This window comes from Microtus pennsylvanicus, chromosome 2 (assembly GCF_037038515.1).
Source record: "Microtus pennsylvanicus isolate mMicPen1 chromosome 2, mMicPen1.hap1, whole genome shotgun sequence".
NCBI lineage: Eukaryota > Metazoa > Chordata > Mammalia > Rodentia > Cricetidae > Microtus > Microtus pennsylvanicus.
Window position 1 is genome coordinate 126,210,622 of NC_134580.1, and position 22,182 is coordinate 126,232,803.

General features: G+C 47.8%; 1 protein-coding gene across 2 annotated transcripts in view; it reads left to right on the forward strand.

Annotated features, from left to right (window-relative positions):
* The first annotated feature begins 816 nt into the window (after positions 1-816).
* Positions 817-22,182, forward strand: part of Syndig1 (synapse differentiation inducing 1) — a 148,210-nt gene continuing 126,844 nt past the window's right edge. The window contains exon 1 of one of the 2 annotated variants that reach the window (XM_075962407.1): positions 817-940. The gene's annotated coding sequence lies outside the window, so the exon portion shown is untranslated. Of the gene's footprint in view, positions 941-973; positions 1,095-22,182 lie in introns of those variants that run through there. The other variant, XM_075962408.1, reaches the window with a different exon arrangement.

Below are 22,182 nucleotides of genomic sequence, written 5' to 3' on the forward strand. Positions count from 1 at the left end.
GTTTGAAATGTAGATTGTCTTCCTAGGCGGCTCTGCTATGGCTCCCTTCGACCTACTCCAAACCACCACTCTGCCCCACCCCCAGCCCTGAAGCGCCGCCACCCCAGTTTTTTTTTTTCTAGTGGCAACTACTATGAGGCCACCCGCAGTGCATCTACACTAGTCTAGGTCCGAGCTGCAGGCTGAGTCTCAGGTTACCGACGTCGTGACCGCCCGCCTCTGTCTTTATTCCTGGTCCTGCTGGTCAGGACTTGGGCTTTCTCTGGACCTACAGAGTGGGTTCTTCTGAACCTCAAGGCGACCTGGAGCCTGGGGAAGCCTTTTAGGACCAAGGGAAGCCATCGTTTCCATAGTCCGAGGCTAATTCCTGTTCTCCTAGTCCCCAGTGGCAGTTCCCTTTCCCCCCTCCCAGCTTCTGTCGCCCCAACGTTTCCAGACACCCGCCCCGGGCCACCCGCCAGCCGCTATCACTGACGAGGGCACGGCTGGCCTGGGGCAAAGTTGGCGGCCACCTTCGCGCCCTGCTGCTCCCTCTCTCCCTCCTCTTCCTCCCCGGGGGGCCCCGGTTGCCTCTTCCCTCACGCAAGTCGCCAGGCTCGGTGAACCCAATAGAGCGGAGCGGCGCACTCCGGGTCACCCCCTGCTCAGACCAAGCCCTTTCTGCTCCCAGGGGCCAAGAGGACCCAGCTCGGCTAGGGCGGCGCCGCTGCCCCGCGCCTGGCGCTCGGGAACCTTGTGCGCGGGGCAGCCCGAGGCGCTGGCTGCGATCCAGGGAGGGGAGCGGCGGGGGAAGCAGCGCGCAGGGGAGGGCAGAGGCGGAGAGCCACGAGCCCAGGAGCAGAGGCGGGCTCCGCACCGCACCGCGCCCCGCACGCTCGCAGGCTCCCGAGACGCGCGGGCGGCCGCCTGGGCGCACCAGCCGGGTCACCTTGTCCCGGAGGTAAGTCCTGAGAGCCGGAGCGGCGCGGGAAGACCGGGGGCTGCGGGAGTGGGCGGCGGCGACGGCGAGCGGGCGGCGGGCTCGGGAGGATGCCCTGGCTCAGGCGGGCGGACGCCTCGCAGCTCGCAGACCAGGCGGCGGTGTGCCGACCGCGGTAAGTCCCGTTGGGTCGCGATAGCCGGACCGGGGAGACACAGTGTCGCCCCGTGAGAGGGGAGATGGCGCCTGGCCGGGAAGATGCAGAGGACAGGAACCAGTACTATCAGCCTGGCTGCACCTTGGCTCCTCGCCACCTTGGGTACCCAGGCGGCGTGAAGGGGCTGCTGTGCGACGTCGGTTAGAGCTAGTGAGTCTGTGAACTGAGTGCGACGGAGCCAGGCTGCTCCGGGCCAGGCCGGGATACGAGAACACCAGCCTAGATGATTCCGATCATTCCCTGGAGCGACCTAGCTGAGTCCAACAGGGGCTGGTGAGCGAGGCACCCGAGGAGCTGGCACTGAAGTCCACATGGGACAGAGAAGGAAAGGGCCAAAGGAAAGGGAAGGTAGAATTCAGAAGGACCTAGATGAAGTAGGGGGCACAAGAAGCTATTTGGACGGAGGACAGGACTTCTAGAGCCCCTTACGTCCGACCTGGAAGAGACCGGGTTTTATGAGCTGTCCGGGCCCTGGCAAGCGCGACAGTCTGCAGCCTTGGAGCCGCCAGTCCTGGCGCCTAGGTGGGGGCAAGCAGATGCGCTAACGGGGTTCAGATACTAATTTGGTTGTCCCCAGGCGAGATTTCTACTCTTCATTCGCGCTCTTCTCTCTGTATAATGGAGAAAGAGTGGGCCACCCATGGAGTTGGACACTTTCCTTAAGAAAGGGCTTTGGGCATTTGCCTGTTCTGAGGACCCTTCCCTCGGTGTGGGAGCCTTTCAACTGAGTTTTGTGGAGGCAGCGGAGGGGCGCTTGGCTTTATTAAAGGAAAAAAGAAAGGGGTCTTCTAGGAGTCCTCATTTTCTGTGGGGTCTTCTGGCAGCAGAAGCTCAGGCACGGGGCACCTCCGACTTAAAGTGCGCACCACGCTCCTGGCTCCTGCGGTGTTAGCTGTGGTGGTGGCGCCTCTGCGCTGCGGGTAAGAACTGGGCTGCCTGCGCCTATCAGAGCCTCACCAGGTTTTTGGTGCAGCAAACGGTGGTCCCGGCGAATTTGTTGGGGGAATGGACGTCGGTTGGGGCAATACCGAGGGGTTCTTTTTTTCTGTTTAGAATCAAGCAGTGGACATGCGTCTGTGAGGCCCTCTCCTACAGCCCAGCGAGTTTGGTCAGAACCCTAAGCCAGAGGCAGCGAGCTGCGCAGACCTGCAGCTTGAGCCCGGTGACAGCCTCCAACCAAACCTCAGGGCCAGCCAACTTTTCTTTGCCAAGGTGTCATTGCTGGAGCCTCGGGGGTGCGTGCAGAGAAATGGTTTCAAAGAGGAAAAATGGGGTCTCCAAAGTAGCGTCAACAGTCTGGTGTCAGTTTGGAGGATGGGAGTAAGAAACTGAGAGGAATTTTCAGAGGAGCTGCATATCCCTTTGACAGGCCTTTTGAAGTTGGAGACCACAGGTGTGGGGCCTGTGGATGTGTAAGAAAGCACCTCTCTTTTTTGCTTCCTTGCCTCGCGCCTTCAAACACTTTGGCCCCTTGCTAGGGTGAGCTTGGCTCTGTCAGTGATCAGGTGCCCTTCTTTCTCACCCTGCCCCCACTGCCTGCCTGTGCAAAGAGGACTCATAAATTAGTTGGCCCTTTTCAGTAAGGGAGAGGACTGCGCCATGGGGGCAGAGGGAGTGAGGAAGCATCTCAAACTTTTCTATTGCAGAAATTTCCAGTGGTATAGAAACGTAGAAAGATGCCCCTGCCCTTTCCTTGTTTCTCAGAGTACTGGAGGCCTTGTTTGAATAAAGGCTTCAAAAGCCATGCCCCAAAAGATGGCTGTTTGGGGGAGGGATATGCTAATTAGCTTGGTGCAGTTATTCCACATCACACAGCTAGATCATAGCATCACTTTGCGTCCTGCAAGTTTATACAATTATGAATATATATACAGTAACCAACAAAGCAAATTTATGGGTCGAAAATAATAAATTATATTGCCTTTTCAACTTACTTTTTGAATGACCTAGCAAGGTGATAGGTTTACATATGGAATTATCATTTTGGTTTTAACCTTAAGGAAAAAAAAGGCATTCTTAGCTGACTTCATCTGTCTGCACATAGTCCTATCTCTGTGGCTGATGGCAGTTCATTGCAGGTTGGCCTGACCATCAGAAATAACTGTTATGTGTTTGGTTTCTGTGCTGGATTGAATCCCAGGGTCTCACCACAAATGCTAAGCATGGTTGGGTTACATTTTAGCTCCAAAATATGACTGTTACTAGCGATCTCACTTAGAGCACAGATGACGTTCAAATATGAGGGAAGACATTCCTCTCCCCATTCTTAATAGAGGCGGGGGGGGGGGGTGGAAAGACAGCCTGCTATTCTTTCTGGACAAACAGGGAAAGGACATTGCAACAGGGAAGACAAATCCAGTTACTAAGGAAAGGGGACTTTTAAATTTTTCTATACCTATCTATCTGGGGGCATGAGTGATATTTTAGTTGACCAGTTGCTGCAAAAACAACAAAATAATTGGGAGAAAAATTGGTAAAAACTTTACTCAGTTCCTAAATATACAATTTTTTCCACATTTAACAGTGACATACATGTGAGGGCTGCAACTTGTCCTTCATATTAGCCTCCTCCAGTGAGTCTTGTTTGCCAGAAGACATTTGCTTATGTAAGTTTTCTCTGAGACACTGTCTCTGCTGTTGCTGTTGCAGGGCTCACTGGGAAGGCTGCATGCTCGAGGGGTGCATTGGGAAGCCTTGGATGGGCCTTCCTGTCATGCTTACTAGGCTCTCAGAAGAGGCGTCCTGCCTGGGATTTGGTACCCAGTGTGATTTTCATACTGTAGAGAGGTGCCACACACACCAGAGAAGGCGGGGGGGGGGGGGGCGTTGCAGGAGGAATGTCTTCCCCTGCAGACCCCTGCTGTACACCTCTGTATTTTCTTTGGGATAAGAGTCATCTCTGAGAATGTCAGTGGAGTTCTGGGAGCTGGGTAGACTTCGGAATGCCTTCATGAAGAGCGCTGTAGAAAGGGATCCTTGGTTAACCTTTTGTTAAGTGGACAACTGTCATGTCGGTGAGCGCATTCACCACGTCCTCCCAGATAAAACCTTGATATGTTTGCCTTATGCCAGTGCAGGCCCCTTTCTCACATTGTCCCTTCCAAGTTTCCCCTGCCCATTGGAGAACGCAGATCCCCAGGGATGGCAGGCACTGGCACAGTATTGCAACCTGTGGTTTGAACAATGGCAGATGTTAGACACACTATGAGACGGGAGGCCGAGGGGTCCATTTGTCACTATCAGCTGGTAGGAGCCGGGGACACTGGAATGCTGCATGGGGCTGTTTTACAGACATACGCTCGTGTGAGATGTTCTGAGGGTCATAGCTTGTGAGCTCGTTTCACTGCACTGGGGACATTGAGGCACAGTGTCCAAAAGGTGAAAATATTCAAAACATTGAAGGCAGGCTACTCAGTCTCTTACCCAGGCCACCAGAACTGTAATAATGAAGAGCAGCAGGTAGTTTTAGATGTAAATTTTTAACATTCTCGGTGCAAGACTCTTACGTGTTTCAAATTATTGCTGAGAGTTTGCAAACCTGTTTTAATTGGAGGCTGTGAGCAATCGAGCAGCACTCTGCGACCCAGTTCCCTGGCCATCGTTTCTTACAAACACTGGTGTTCTGGAGGCAAAGGGAAGAGTGAGTCTTCTGTCCCCTGGCTGTCTCTCTGTCCCTGCAGAACTTTCAGAAGCAGTGGAAAGGTCGGTGTTCCAAAGTCTGAGCTTTCCCACTGAGCTTTGAATGGGTTAGAGAAATCTCTTAACTTTCCTGAGATTCTGTTGCTTTTCCATCACATGCTTCTCAGGATTTTAAAAACAAAACATTTAAAAAGTCACCACTGTTTGCTAAAGAAAGGAAGCTCTAGGTAAAGGACGCCCTTCGGTCTGATTTTAGTTGCTGTTCTATTGTAGTCACCACGACCGCAGTAATTCTTAATAAGGAAAGCATTTTATTGAGCTTTCTCACAGTTTCAGAGGTTTAGTCCATTATCAGCAAGGCAGGAAGTAGGGTTGCATTCAGACAGACATGGTGCTGGAGGAGCTGAGTGTTCTACATCCGTATCTACAGGCAGCAGGAAGGAGCAATGAGAAACTGGATCTGATTCTGGCTTCTGAAACCTCAAAGGCACCCGCAGTGCCGTACTTTCTCCAACAAGACAACACCTACTAATGCTTGCAAACAACCCCACTGCCAATTCCCTAAGCATTCGAATATAGGAACCTGTGGGGGCCATTCTTATTCAAACCACACCACAAGTCTTAACTGACTGTTTCTTTTGGGCATGTTTTCAGTAACTGACTAGATGAGAAAACAGAGTGGGAATGCCTTTCCTGTATCTGTATCTTATAACTACCGGTCATCAGGAGTGTGTCCACTTCCTGAAGGCAGCCCAGCTGTCCCACAGGAATGTGTGTGAAACGGTCAACAGTCCTGTGTACTAAAGATTTTCAGGGACCACGGAGACAGCCACGTGAACAGTAGTGTTGAATACAGCTAACTTAGCGAAAAGTGGATTCCTATCACATTACAGAACTTTCCCAACTCATTGCTTACAATTCATTGCCTAAACCATCATGTCAGATTACCAACAAAAGCCAGCCACCGTGTGGGACACATGATGATTTAGACTATCACAATGATTTAGGTTGTGCGCGTGACATAGTCTAAACCATTGTAAGTCTCCATGTGACAAAGAATCTATTAAATCTGTTACCCAAAATAAAGTAAAATAAGACAGTCGAGAAAAACAATGAGTGAGCATTGGGATTGGAAGTTCAGTTAGAACCAAATAACCATAAATGGAGAATCTCTACCCTCTCCCTCCCTCCATATCTCTCTCTGTCTCTCCTCCTCCTCCTCCTCCTCCTCTCTCCCCCTCTCTCCCTCCCTCTACTCCCACCCCCTACACACACACACACACACACACACACACACACACACACACACACACACGGAAGATAAAATAAAAGCTGGATCTAAGCTGGATCTGTATACTCTTATAATCCCACCTACCCAGGAGGCTGAGACGGGGGATTATAAGTTCAAGGCCTACCTAGGCTACATAAAATGTTTATGGCCAGCCTAGACACCTTAACTTATCAAGAACCCATTGCAAATGAAAAGAAAAACTAAAGATGAACTAGGGATATAGCTCGATGGCAGACTGCTTGTCTAGAGTGCAAAAGGCCCTAGGTTCAATTTTCAGTACCACAAAACAAGCAAACATTGTTTCAGAAAACACAGAGACAACTTTGGAACTTCATGTACATAAACCAACATTTAGAATCCAGTTAGTATTACTGCAGAGACAAACATTTTGCTACTGAATTTCAAGTGTGTGCGTGTCTGTGATTTCTGTGTGTGCCTGTGGGTGTTTAAATGCCTTTATTGGCTCTTTTTTTTTTTTTAAGTATTTTAGCTGCATTGGTGTGAATATGTCAGATCCCCTGGAACTGGAGTTACAGATAGTTGTGAACTGCCATGTGGGTGCTGGGAATTGAACCTACGTCCTAACTGCTGAGCCATCTCTCCAGACCCTCCAAATATGTTTAATGTGAATATTTTTGTTGGCTCTTAGTTCCTAGCTGGGTTTAAGTTGCATTATAGAACACTTTGAGGTTGTAACTCAGAGAGAGGAAACTTAGATTTAGCCTAAGATCCATCTTTCAAAAGGGCTTATGTGGAAATTCATATTTTGAACAGTTGTGATATCTCACTTGAATCTATCATTTGATAGACTGGGCTACCATTCAGATGTGTGTCTATCTGTTCCTTCCTTCCTTTTTTTCTTGGTCCAAAAGTATTTAAATCTAAAACTGCAAACGTGTTTCAGACACTAAGAACCACTACGGTCGCATTCCACTGCCTCAACTTTAAACACACTTCAGAAAGCAGAACGCTGTGTTCTCACCTCCAACACATTTGGGATTCAGCCTTCTCCCTTAGGAAATTAAAACAGTGGATGTTATATAAGCCTATTCTTCCATGGTGGGTATAATATGCATTTAAATGAATTCTTATGGGCTTGGTCCTCACCTGGTAATGATGGCTCTGAGCTGGAGCAGGTTTGAAACAAGTGGGTTTATGTCCCAAGAACCACTCTGGGATAGAATTGCGACCAGTGCATATCCATGGTGAGGCAAGCTCAAGAGTGAGTTTAAGTAGATTTCTAGGATCCCCAACTCATCCTATGAGAGACTGGCACCAGCCCCACACTTAAAATGGAGTCTAAAAATGCATCTAGTAAGATCCAAGCACTTCTACACCCACCTTCACCTCCAAAAATCTCAGTTTCAGCCTGTCTTCCATATGTTTTCCTCATAAGAGACCCTATTTCTACCAGCTGAACATACCATGGGATACTGCTGCAGGGCCTTAGGGTGGTGAGAAGAGGAGAAGAGGTGAGACTTCACAGGAGAGCAAGCTATGTGTAGCATCTGAGAGAGAGATTACAGCAGGGTCTGTCCGGAGCTTGCAGTTCAGACATCTCTAGATAGACTTCAGAACTGTTTATCTGCTCTGCATAACCCAGAACAGCTCCCTCAATTCAAGTCACTGCAAGCAAAGAGGATCTGCGGGCTGGACCCCAGCCTTGATATGCCTGTATGGGTTCCAACTTTTCACTTTTCTGCTGTCTCCCACCCACCTCCCATCCCTTCCATCTCCTCTACAGATGCAGGAACTGGCTGACTGATGTGCCAACTACCCCCTACTCAGCTCCCGGGGCCTTAGTCCAGTTATTTCAGTGCTTTGACATAAAAAAATTCTCAAATTCCCTGACAGAAATAGAATTTTATTTAAAATGTAAATACAGGGAAATAATCGGTTTTACTATTTCCTTACTCTCTCGCTTTCATTTGTACCCTGACACCGCCGGTGTGTGTACAAGTGTGTGTATGTAGGAAGGTGGCAGTGTGTGTGTGTGTGTGTGTGTGTGTGTGTGTGTGTGTGTGTGCGCGCGCGCGCAGATGTGGCTTCTCTGACAGCAAGGGTTATGTGGTCTGCAGTACAGCTGATCAAGGGGCTCAGAACTGCCATATCCTGAATCCCTAGTCACCTTCTTTGAGCCCCTTGTTCAGGTCCTGGTGTGTAGTGCTCATTGGCACCATTGCTAATCTGACTGATCCTACTGACTGGTGTCTTGGCTGTGAAAAAGAGTCCCAGATGTGTTTTACAGGACTGCAGTTAGCGATCCATGGGGAGAAAACCTATTTGTTGACTCAGAACACGTAGAGCTCTGCAGTTCCCTTTCTTGTTGCTGATTTTCCAGGCACCTTTCTGAGAGCGGCACACTTCAGGAGCCTGGGTCACAGAGTGTGTCTCCATCCCACATTTCAACAACTGCCCTATTTGATGAGCATCACCTGTCTACATGGCCAGGGACATAGGAAATGTTGGTGCAGACATGACTGGAGCACCGTGACCTCTCTCCATCTGTGCTTGGCCATGACCCAGCCTCCAGCACTCCCTTCTTTATTAGAGTAGGAGTGTTTTTAAGTGTCCAGGTTTTCTGTGGCCTCAAGATTGCATTTGGGGAAGTTGGAATTTTGATGCTTGCTTCCCATCTTATTAGTTGACCACTTTTGCTTCCTGCACTGGGAGGCTCCTTTGCAATCCACTGACCTTGTTCCCTGGCTCTATACCCAACAGAACTCTGCACCAGCCACCAATTCAGACCCTATAGCCTTACCCAAGTACACTGAGACCCAAAGGAATAAAACACATAGATAGCTGGAATATTTGATATAAGCTATAAGCTGGTCCAGGACACCCCTGCCCCTCCATGTCTTGTCTTCTAGCTATTGCAGTGACCGGCAGAGGCTTGTCTGACTAGGAATAGCAAGCAGCAACCAATTTAAGGCTCATCTCTCCCAGGGTTGAATAGAAAGACTGCCTGACAGGTGGGCTCATAGTATTTCAATATCTGGCATGTCCACTCTGCCAGCATCAGGACCCAGGAGTGAAGAACAGGTTAAAAGTCATCATCCTATGCCTTAACTGGTGCTATATACCTCTTCTTAGCCATCAGGACCCCTCTGCTGCCTAGGATACCCAAATGCACTATGTAGATCCTTCCATCTACCCCAAGGGCATTGGCACAGCACCGCCCTGCTAGGAAGTTCTGTCTCCAGCCCTGGGCCTCATAGTCTTGGGATTTTCTCTTACCTTTGGACATTGAAAGGGCAGCTTTAGCACTGACAGACACTTTAAGCAAAGGTCTTATGTTCCTGGGATTCTCTGTTGCCCCAGAGTGAAATCAATTCCACCTCTTTAGACACTGTCCTTCTTCTGAGATATGTCTGTCTGCTAAGTGAGAGTTGAGGCAGCTGTCTGTTCATGAATGTGTATGAAGGGGCTTGGGGAGTGACAATGTCAAGGGAGTAGAATGGAAATAAGTGTAGTGTGGAGAAGATGGGCAGGTGAATGGTGCTGTGGCAAGGACATGGTGAGCCTTGATAGAATACATAACAAGTGTCTCCTTTCTCAGTCCCACTTTGTCCTGGCAATTATGTATCCAGATGACATAGAGCTAGGGCCCTGGGAACATTAGCACCTCCATGGAAACTGAGCCTGTGAGGAGAGTGGAATCCTGAAGGAACTAACGGAGAGCTGAGTGCTGACTCACTGATGGGTCTCAGTCACTGTCACTTCTGCCTGGCTGCGGACCTTCCAGATTCCAAGGGTTTCTGACGCCATTTTCTAAACTTTCTGACCCTGGAATTTATATTCAGGCTGGAGTGGAAATACTGGTCTTTCTGTTCAGCTCCTCACTTCAGGAATGGATGGCTGTCTCTGAAGACTGGGTGAGCTAATGGATTTAGAAAATACAGGGGTTCTAATGGAGGGGCCAGACCAACGCTTGTGTGGTTTATTTGCATAGTGTTATGAGTGTTGGCACGGGAAAACTGACAGCAGCTTCCACTCTTCGGTCCTTATTGCTAGTGATGTTTCTCCATAGCCAGATGGCAGCACCAAGGAAGGAAATGGCAGAGTGGAAAAAGGGAAGGGGAGATGTGGAGTGTGCCTGTGGCTCCATTTGGTTCTCTCGGCACACTCTGGAGATGCCCCTGTTTTACACTTGGCCATTTGGCATGACCAGGAGAGCCGGAGGGTGCCAACCTGCTGTCCAGCCTTATGCTGCAGAGTGGGGTACTGCTGCAGAGGCACATCTCCAGAGCATCCCTGCTTCGGGCCTGTCTCTAAAGGTCATGTTATTTCACCCTGCTATGCTTGGCTGCTCAGGCCTCCGGATACTGCTGGAACCTACAGTACCTGCTAGAATTGTTGTACATCCTCTGAGAGAGGCAAAGAGATGGAGACTATTCTATCACATGGTAGATCCCAAGTGGACCAAGTCATACTTAAGTTGTTTATCCGTGCAGTTTAGATGGCTTCCATGGGATGCAATGCTTACAGCAAGTCAGCAAGTGAGACACAGGACATAGATTAAGCATGACTCAGGATTTAGGAGTCCCGGAGAGCCGAAATCACCTGCAGCACATCCAGGCAGCCAGAGGGGAGGTGCTTACTGCCTCCAATGCCACAGATCCCAGAAGAACAACAACCTAAGCTAAATAGGGGAGGTGCCTACTGCCTCCAATGCCACAGGTCCCAGAAGAACAACAACCTAAGCTAAATAGAACAGCGGGTCTACGCTTGTTCTTCCCTTGCTCTCAACATTAATCTTTTCCCTGATGGTGGAATCTTTTTTTCCTCTGCCGATACTGCCCAGAAAACGCTGGTTTTCCTGGAACTGGTTTCAGAGCCTTATGCATTTCAGAAATACATTTTATTGTGTTGGACTTTGTCTAATAGTCTTTAGGCCAGTACATCTGTGGGGGGAAATCAGGCATGATCCCAACTGTCTCAGAAGGGCCATATCAAAGTACTTCTGTCTCTATAGGGTCTGGCTTAGTCCAGAAGAGGATCTTCAGACCCCACTGGTGATGCATGTGTTCCTCCCTCTGCATCTGTCCCATTCCTGCCCTTCCTGCTTGTTACAAAGCGTTGCAGGGTGAGCTATTTTGCAACACTGTGATCAAATGACTGGCAAAAACAATACAAGTGAGGATTTATTTAGGCTTACCATCTCAGAGTTTTCAGTCCTTAGGCTTTGGCTCCATTCATTCTCAGCCCATGATAAGGAGGAGTGTCACGTTGCTGTGACCTACCTTTTCCATAACATTCTAAAGTTGGTCCCTAGTTGAGGGCCAAGGTTAAACAGATAATCCTGTGGTGTTGTTTCACACCCAGACCATAACTGGCACTCCTAACCAAGCTGGCCAATGGCATCACTGTTGGCTGTGGATTTTAGATCTTCCTCAGCTTACAGTGGGATTCTGCCCAGAGAGACCAATCCCATGATGAAATATGGTAAGTTTAAACTGCCCTGAACACACCTGAGTGTTATTTTCCTGTTGCCATGATCAAACACTAGGACCAGAAGCAGCTTACCAGAGGATGAGTTCACTTGGGTTATGGCTCCAGAGGGAAGAATCCGTTGTGGTGGGAAGGCACAATGGAAAGTGGTGGCCATGATGGCAGATGTAGGATGCTGAGAACTCACATCTTCAGTTGCAAGCCTGGAGCTGAGAAAGGGAACTGGAAACAGGAGAAGGCTATATAATCTCAAAGCCTACCCCCGGTGACGTACTTCCTCCAGCAAGGCTGCCCTACCAAAAACCCCCCAAACAGCACCACCAAATGGGGATCCAGTGTTCAGATACCTGAGCCTGCAAGGTATATTTTGATTCACACCACCACAGCACCCAACCTGCCGAGCATCTAAATGGCTTAGCAGCACACAGGCTGTATTCTCTGTTGTTTTCCCTTGGCACTGCATGGCTCTCTGTGGCTGTGTCTCTCTGCCCTGGACAGCAAGGTGAATAAGACCCAGACACAAGAGCACCAGACTGGATAAGAAATGAATTCAAAATCCAGAATGTATTCATTGCTGAATACTTACCAGTCTGCATCACTGTAGAGTCGGGAAATCCTAAGCAGAGCCATTGTAAGTCAGAGATCACTCGCAGATACAGCTGGGTCCCAGCTGATTTCTCTATTCTAAGACAGTACTCAAGGCTCGGCCTTCAGCTCACTACATGTGATGTTCCTCAGTGGCCACATTCTCTGCAGGTTCCCTACCATCCTCCAGCCCTCCTCCCACTTCCTACCTCCTCTGGGGTACCCACTCCCAGAGGTTTCATTTCTTCTCTTTTCTAGGCTTAGCTGCCGCTGCTACCTGTCTAGCCACTCCTTCTCATTGGACACATCTGGACCCATTTCTGACCACCCTGTCACAGCCTTTCTGCAGCTCCTTCTACCTGCCACCTGGCTGTGAGGATTGTCCAGAAATAAGCTGACCAGAATGCACATCTGCCTCTGGCCCCTTACCAGCCTTCCCTTTCTCTTATCAGGCATCCCCATTCTAGACACACGGGACAGACCATTTAAAGAGAATATGAAGCTGTTGAAACAGTAGCCCCCCAATCTCATCACCACTTCCCCCTAATTCCAGAACATGGGGTTCCTCCTACCCTGTCACGCACTTGCACATACGTGCATCAGTGTATGTGTGCATACATGCCATATGCCCTCCTCCATGTCCGGCTGCATTTAGCTTCTTCTCACTAACTTCATTCAGAGCTCAACTTAGTTATCCCCTTATCCTGATGGTGGCCTCCTCTCAAGTTCAGCATTTTCACTTCTGGGTGTCTCTGGTATCTGGCCTACCTGAACTCTGCTGTGGCACTAGCAGAACCACCAAAGATGAGATATCGAGAATTGACTTCAGCAAGATGTGTCTGAGATCCATAGAGTGCAGACTATGTAGATTTCCTCATGGAGTAAGAGAGCAGGAACCCTTCATGGTGAGTGATAGGGCAGAGGCCGTTTAATCAGAATGTCAGTGTTCGCTGCCTTTTAAGCTTGATGGTGTGAGTCACAAATTCATGAAAAAATAATGAGGCTGCAATGCTAAGCATGTCTTTGCGTGAAGAATTGTTCTACCAGATAATAAAACCAAGTGGCAAGATCACATTCACTGACCTTGCATCCAGGCAAGTTTTAAGAAGGAGGTGGAGAAAGTGGATCCACACCTGTTGTCAGATTAGAGAATTGGACAGTCACTGTGGGAAAAAAAATGGAGGTACCAAGGAAGATTAAACAGCATTACCTTGTGATCCAACAATCCTACTTCAGGCTATACATCCAAGATAATTGAAAGCAAAGTCTTGATATTTCATAGCCATATTATTGGCAACAACTAAAACATGGAAGCCATCAACAGATGAGTGAATACGTGTGTATATGTATATGATGGAATATTATTCAGGCTATAAGAAGAAGGAAGTTCTGACATATGTTATAACCTGGATGAACTACTTGGGTACTTAAGTAAAATGAACCAATCACAAAAGATACATACCAGTAGTCAATCTTATGGAAGCTGGAAGGAGGGTGGTGGTTGCTAGGAAGAGAGGAGATAGTGGGTTATTGTTTATTGGTTATGGGGTTTCAGAAACAAAATGAGAAGGTTTCAGAGATCTGTTAGAAGCTAACACGGTTCACTTAATGCTATTGCACTGTAAAGTACAAAGTGGCTAAGAGGGGAAATTTGATGGCAGTACACTTTTTACCATAGCAACAAACAATGATAACTACATTTGAACTTTTAGAATCTTAGTTATTGGCAAATAGTTTATAGGATGTGGATATTATCTACTGCTATGTAACTAACTTGCCCCAACTCCATTCTCATGGTTCATTGGGTTAGGATTTGAACTAGGGTCCACAGAGACAGTTTGTCACCCTTTGTGGCTTCCCAGATATCTGGGATTGGAGTGTGCCTGTTTGCGCCCCCTAGAACTGGGTCATGGACACATCTCATCTTTGAGCTTGCACCCAACACAGTAGCTTTGAAGTAATTGATTTCCTTGTGTTAAAGATGATGATGTGTGAACAGGAGGGAGCCAGCCTCACATAACAGTCTCCAGTTCATACTATGTTAATTCGATCCTGCTCTTCTGCTCAGTAGCAAGGCTCTAAGCCAGTCTAGACCCAAGAAGAGGTAAACTGGACCCTTTAAAGGCTTTGCAGTTACATTCGATCTATCATGAGAAAACCTAGGGCAGATAAAACACGCTAAGATATATTCCTGGGAGCCCAGTGCTAGGGACGGCAATGTGGGGGCCTGGGGAAAGCATGGAGCAAATAGGCTACTTGTGTGCAAAGTGTTTACATCTCCCCCTCACGACCTCACAACACATTCTGAGTGAACAGAACACCGTAGCAGTTCATATGAAGTATTCAGATGGTAAAATTTATGTGATTTAGGTTTTACCAAAATAAAAATAAAAACTACGTTAGAAATCATATAATCCTAGGTACTAGGAAACCATGAATAGACTTTTCTAGTTGTTTTTTGTTTGTTTGTTTTGTTTTGCTGTTGGTGCTTAACAAACTGATCTCCAAACGTAGTGCTTTGGGATCTGTGGATCAGGAATTTGAATAAGGTGCAAGTGGGCAGACTGTGTAATCATGTAATTCACGGATTCTGGGGAGTATAACTCCTATTTCAACAGTCTCTGAATGAATATAAGAAGCATTAATAAAGGTATGTAAAAAGAAGCCTGGCTATGTCTAGCCTATAGCAGAATACCTTAGCATTGGTGAGTATGAAAACCATTGGTGAACTAAATTCGTATTCTATATTCTACATAAAGAACTGAAAGCAAGAGCTGAAAACATACAATTAGTAGAAATGAACACTTGCATCAGAGAACAAGAGCCCTGTTTCAGTCATGCTGTCTGCCCCTGCTCTGTGCCTGGAGTCTACATACATCATGTACTTCACCCGGCCACGTACTTCCACCGTCTTCCCTCCTGAGAGAGCTGTCCTGGGTTCCCCAAGACTGCAGTCTGAGGGTGTTCCTCTGCTCGGAGTGGGTGTGTGCCTTCTCTTTTCTGTGGTAGCAGGTTTGGCTCAATTACCACAACAGTGGAAGCTCTTCTAGAGCCTGGGTTGCTCGGCCAGCATAAGCTAAGTGTGGTGTTAGGCTCAGAAACACAGCTGAGAAGACTGTAGAACACCCCATGACCATGTAGCCATGCCCAGGGGGTAGGCTACCCTGTGCTGTCAGGAGTGTGATGAGAAAGGTGGACCCAGGCCTCTGGCCAGATCAGTAAGTAGAATGCTGTGGCAAGAATCAGCCACGACCTAAACATAAATGCTCTGGACAGAGGAGAGAGTTCCGATTTCTAGGCGAAGGGAATGGGGCCGAGTCAAAGGTTAGAGAGGCCGGGTCTTGTGAAGTGTCAGATTTTGAGGTGACTTTAGAATCTAATTTGCACTGATGATGTGACTCGGGTTTAGGGGACAACTTGAGGAACAGCAGGTGAAGTCAGACAGACTCACCTCCCCTGGGCTTTGCCTACTGCTGCATTCAGATTGTCCCAGACTTAGTGCATGGATACCTTGGAGGGTCAGCTGCATCTTCTAGAACCAGATGGAAGCACTATCTACAGGCATCCGGACCTGGAAGAGGTGAGACTTGGAAAGCTGGGATCCTTCCCCAAACTGTTACCGGAGGGTCCCCATGTGGACTCTACATTAGACTACACCATTCTACCCCACAGCACAGTGTGGCAGCCTTCAGGTTGTATGCTTCTTAGTGACAGTTCACAGCTCTAGCTCAAGTTTTCTATCAAGGTTACACAAACGTCTCTTAATAAATCTCAGGAGTTCCAAATATCCCTGCTGGCACCCTCCTCCTGCTAACCTGACCCACCTAAGTAGAATTGAGGGGAGGGAGCAGAGACCCATACCTCTCCAGGCAAGAAGTGCCAGGGCCACAGATGGCATAAATGTGAGACAAGAAATACTGTTCACCCTCAGAAATATGAGTGGACACAAATCCTAAGCGGGAAAATGCTTGTGTACACCATAAGCCTTTATGTTACATGAAAATGAAAAGAGGAGCCTTTCTCATCAGAGGATTTATTAAGGTTTATTTTTTAAAAAATTATACTAATTTTTCTTAGTCTTAATTGTTCTCCAATGTCAGTAAAAATAGTGTGTCCGACTATTCTTAAAAGCTTCACCTAGAGTGTGAAGCTTCTCTTAAGGTCATAAGTCAGAAACTGGGACAGAGATGAATGGCACCAATTTTACGTGCTGTAGGGAAACATTACTCTTGTGAAAGGGAGTTTTAGGGCTTGGAATTCTTCAATTTCATCACTTCCAAATTCCTTTAGTGAAATGGTAGATTAGAAAGATGGAGGAAAGATTGGAAATGTCGGGTCATCATTGTTCTGGGGACTTCTCCAGACTTACACAAGAATCGGTGTCAATGCCAATTGTGATCTACCTTCTCTGGGCTTTTGTTGTTATTGTGGTTTTATTCCTTTTTCTCTTTCCTTCCTACACTGTAAAGTCTCCCTTAAAGCATGAAAATTTGAAACATGCAGATATGGCACAGGTCAGAAGTAGAAGAGCAAGAAATTACAGAAGCCGTGTGTAGTCATCCTCCTGTTCAGGAGCTGAAGAATCGAGCCCCCTCCCACCCCAGATGTGAGCCTGGAGGCAGAAGGTGCTGACTCAGTGCCCAGTGAAATCAGGACTGAATCTCTATGATTTCACAGCCTTCCCATCATGGCTGCTATGCGGCTGCTTCTACCCCAGATAGCATGTATGAAGTCAAAGAAAATACAGAAGGTGGACAGAACCTCCCAGGAGACTCCTTAGCTAGATCCATGGCCACCATTGGTTATAAGGAAGTATGGAATAAGCATGAGGATTTAACGTTCCTAGCCTCCCGAGGAAGGTGGGAAAGGTGACGGATTGGCATCCTTCAGTGAGTGCTGCATCCAGCCAATGCCACGCCCCCAGGGCACAGCCTGGGGCATGGTTTTCAGGCAAAGATGAATGTGTTTGTAAACTCAGAGAGGAACCTATTAGTGACAGGCTTGGTCAGAGCATCAGGAAGACAGATCTAGGGTGGAAGTTCTCTGTACTTTCAACTGTACAATGCAACTGGTGAGCACGTTGGCTGAATTTCACTGTGACCAGCTCCTGGACCACACCTCGAGAGCACCCAGATCCAGAGTGGCTCTCATATTTTGCTGACTGTTAGACTCACTTGAAATTTTTTAAAACTGGCTCACCTTCTGTAACAGTTTGGAAACGCTTTAAGTGTCTCGCTCACAGCTTTCTGAGTTGGCAGCTTCATCCGGGTATGGTGGTTGAGCTGATGGAACTTTGGGGATCTAATGGGGAGCTTGTAAGCCCCCAGGGATGCTATTCTTCAGAAACAGATTAATGCTGGCCTTGCAGGTGACTTGGGTCTCACAAAAATGAGTTAGTTCCTAAAAGAATGGGTTTTTATAAGGAGTAACCCCGGTCCCTCGGGGCCTCTTGCTCATTATGTGATGGCTTCCTCTTACAGGCACTTCTGCTATCTTGTCAGCTCCCCCGCCAGAGCTGAGCCATTCCAGTGCCCTGCTCTCAGCTCTCCAAACTGTGAGCTGATTAGACATTTCTGTGTGTATGTGTGAAGTATCAACCTCAGGCATTCGGTTATAGCAACGGGAAAGAGATGACACGAGAGAATATTCAACTACTGTAGGTGAAGTTGGAGCAGTCCTGGGCAACCCATCAGCATCAGTGTTGACTGCTGCAGCATTCAGGAGGCGGCATCTTCAAACTGGTGCCTGTGCCAGCCACCTGGGCTCCGCAGACCTGCAGGTTACAGATTAACCCGTCAGGATTGGGCTTGATAGCCTGTGTTTCTAACACAGCCAGGTCGTGACGGGCTGAGGTGAGGAGAGGGGACCGGAGGGTAGGTAGGTGTATTGGGGATGTATTGCCAAGGGAGGTAGACACGGTTTCAGCTGAAGATGCTGACAACAGCTTGTTGTGGTCCACATCTGTTTTTACTTGCTGTAAAGAAACTACATTATCTGGATTAGGAGTCAAGAGGACCACACACTTGAGGTCATCTTATGTAACCCTACAGTAAAAAGAAGCACTAGCATCCATTTCGTTTACACCTGGAGAAGGGGAATGCATGTAGCGTGCGACCTCTCTACTGCCACACATCTGATTTGGGGGCAGTTTGTTGTAAGGAGGCCTGTGAGGGACTGGGGCTTCAAAGCCAGGTCTCTCTCTTCCCAGCCCCACAGCTCACCTGAGTTCATTAATCTCTTTGCTTTGGCTTCTCTATTTCTGAACTGTAATGAGTCCCATGTTCTCAAAGAAAGGGAGGGAATACTTGCAAAGATATGCAGTACGTTCTTTAGCATACAGTCGAATCAGGTAAATAAATGAGTGTAAATCTGCAACACCCACCCACACATGTGCACGGGATAACGTCTTATTCCTTCTCTAGAGGCTCTTGCTTCTGGTGATGGTGGGTGATTGTTTCTGAGGAAGGATCTGTGACTAAGCTCCCTACTCTACACTGGCAATGTTTTCCATTAAGAGTACTAGTCTGCTCTCCGCGTGACCTAGCCTGGGTTCCATGGCTGTCTTTGATCAACACATCTTACTGAATATGGTCTAGCTGACCATTCTCACTGTCGGGCACATTAATGACATCACTGTGTGCCAGTCAGGCACCACAGAGTCCTGGGTAGCTAGAGGAGTGACCACAGGAGAGAAGCCAAGAACCCAGGAGCCCAGCATCGCTCCAGTAGCTGGATCAGAAAACTCAGTAGCTGCTCTTTTAACCCACCTACTAAGTGTTCCGGTGTATCACCTAGGGAGTGATGGCATATGGCTAGAAAGAAACATCTGTATTCATAAGTCAATTCAGTAATTCAGTCCTTGGGGAAATGTTGGCTGTGAGCAAGACCTTCACCATTGAATTTCCACACTGGAGGTACGGAAATCATTCAGCCAGGGTCCTTCAGATCCTGTGTTGATGCTGTATTCACACCTATACAGACTTGGGAGAGCCAAACACTTATTATGCCATATGGACACAGGCACTTCCCAGGCAGCCTTACCTTCCCACCAACACTGATGTCTGTCTGTCACTGATCATGGCTTTCACAACCTGACAGGAGCTGAGAATAGACTTCCGCCTGTTGAACCAAGGTGGGATGGTCATAGTTTACTGCTTCCTGTGATAAGCAGGGGACGCTGGAGTCTCTTCCATACTAGAGCTGTGGTTGGGAGTACTAGCTGCGCCCTCCTGTGTTTTGACTGTTTCCTGCCTAGAAAGTGGATTCTGGTTCCGGCTTCATTGACTTCACTATTCCTCGAGTAACCCTAAGTATCTTAGCATGGGTCAGGCATGTTTTGCTTCAGCACCCACAGGGACCCAGGGAGAACCTCTGCCACCTGCACTTCCTCAGAAAGGGAGACCCTTTTTTGCAAGTCCCAGGAAGGCCTTATGGTTTTCTCGAAGGGTTGAGACTTCACCAAGGAACATCACTGAACAAAGAAAATGTGTGCCAGACCCGAGGTTGGGGGAGCTACTGAGGGGTGAGAATACCCTAGGCTGGAGAGGAGCAGGATGGGCGGGTCCTAGAGTGTGGGTTCCACTGAGCTTCAGCTCCAGACAAGACACTGGTGGTGCATTTTCAACCTGTCATGGGCAAATCCTCAAATTCCAAAGGAAAAATAAAACAACAAAGCCTGGTGGAGCCCTTGCAAGGCATGTTAGTCTGCTTATTGGGCTATGATGAAGCCTGAGGTAGGCCAGCTTTACACAGAAATATCCTTCATTTAGCGGTTTCGTAGTTTTGGGGGTGAATGTTCAGACTGTATCCACACAGTGAAGGCTGGAAAGAGCCCTGCCAGAAGCGCATGAGTGTGTGTGTGTGTGCGTGAGCATTCGTGTGTGTGTGTGTGTGTGTGTGTGTGTGAATGGGGAGGTGAGGGTATAATTATTCTGAGTGCTCACACCTTTGTGACACTACTATTGTGCCCCACGATTAGGCCAGTCTGTTAAAGATTCCCACTTCCAATGTAGAAAGCCAATGTCTGCACACACAAACTTTTGCTGAGGAAACAATGGATAAAATCACCAGTTTTCCTAGAGTTGGGCTGTGCTGGTCTTTGCATATTCTTTATTGCCCATGACTAAACATGTGTAATCATTCAACACAAGTCCTTCTAGTTACAAGTTCCCCCAGCAGGATCTCACCCACCTCCTTAGCACCTGGCGACTCAGACCACTTACAGTCTTCCTGTACTCGCTCTTCCATTCGGTCACATCCAGGCATGTCTGATTCTCCTGCCTAAAAGTCAGGTCCATGAGAATCAACATATTTGCAGAATGGCAGGAATCCAGGAGGTGGCTGCAGTGTAGGGGGTGTGTCTATGTGGGATTAAGACATTAATTACCATAACTCTGCTCTGCTAACCCATTAATAAAAGATGCAGAGAAAGCCTACCGGGCCTGGGGCTGGAGAGGCACTTTGCAAGTATGAGTCTATCAAAGCGCTGTGGCATGCTCAAAAATGCAAGGAAGCCTTTGGACGTTGCTGTGGAAAGCTTTCTTTGCCACTGTCAAAACCAATTGCTTTGGTAGAATTATGCCAATAAACCTCAATGAATCTGGACCAGTTTTTGTCCTGGCAATTAGCACACACTTGTAAATTGACTCTGAATCTTGCTAAAGATTAAACAAACTTATTTACATGGTCATAAGGACATGAATCTCAATTATCACACAATCTATCTACCTCCCCCTCACCTATACACACACTATAAAGTTGTAAAGCTTTTTTCTTGTTTTAAGTTGATTTATTTAAGTGGATTTCCCTCTGATATTAGATATCCTTTGAAAATAGTTCACGAAAATACATTGCTACTTGGGAGAGTGGCCCCTACACCTCACCTGAACAACACAGTAGAGCTGGCCCGAAGGTGTAGGTATGGGAGAACTGACCCTGAGGACTTAAACCCCTGAGAACTGGCCCTACCCCTTGCTCATCACTGCAAGCAGGAAGCTAGCCAGGGCAATACTAGAGAGCAGTGGAAAAAGAGATGGGTGGGATCAGGAGGCATAATATGAAAGACACAAAGAATGAATAGAAATAAATGAATAAAAATGCATTGCTAGATGTCAGGGCCCAAAGAATCTTAGGACGAAAGTCCAACTGTGGCGCCTATTAGCACTGCCCCCAACACCCCAAGTGCTCTTGACTCTTCTTACCCCCTCCCCTTACCATAAACCTCTCTAGCCCATGGGCTTTGTTTCTCTTCTCCAGTTTCTGATTCCTATACGACCCTGCCATTTCTGCCATGCAGTCACTTGGTTCTCTTTGCCCTTTCCTCTCTTGGTTCCCCCTCTCTCTGTCTCTTTTGCTTCATCTCTTTTATCTTCCTTTTTCACTTACCTCCCCCCAAGCCTCACAGCCAGCCCAGTTCAGTCTGATGGCCATGTTTAGTCTAGTTCCTTCTCTTCCTGCTCTGGATTCTTCCAGATGCCTCTGGCTGTACTCAACCTCATGTCTACACCAAAAACTTTCTCCTCATCCATACCTTGGAGTGATCATATCCTCATTTCATTCAGGAGAGGTTTTTCAGAGGATTCTTCCACAGGGATGTCACAAACAGGGATGCATTGACTGGACTATGATCATTTAGGAGCACGGACTTTCATTGACAGGGCATGACTAACTAGGGCTCTGTCTTGGCAGCGGTCTGCGCCAAACAAGGTCATATAACAGTGAAAGCTCGAGTTTCACATTCATGCTCATAACACCACAAGCAGAGTTAAAGAGCAGGTGTCAGCAGGCAACCACCACGCAGATGAGAGTCTCCTCCCAGCCAGGTACATGCGTATTCTGAAAAGCATAGGTGGGATCTTTTCTCAGAGGCTTAGCTTTCTCCTCCAACCAATAGATGAGCGATTTGATATGCCAAGTTTTACTCCGGGTGCATGGTATTCAAAAGTTGTGACTCAACCAGAGTCTCAATGTGATGGTGTTATTTGTGTGAGGAGAGAGTTTGAGGTTGTGTGACTACTCAGAAGAAAGTTCACACGGCTGCTTGTTGGAGGTTTGTGGAGCAGCATATGCACAAGCTGTGAA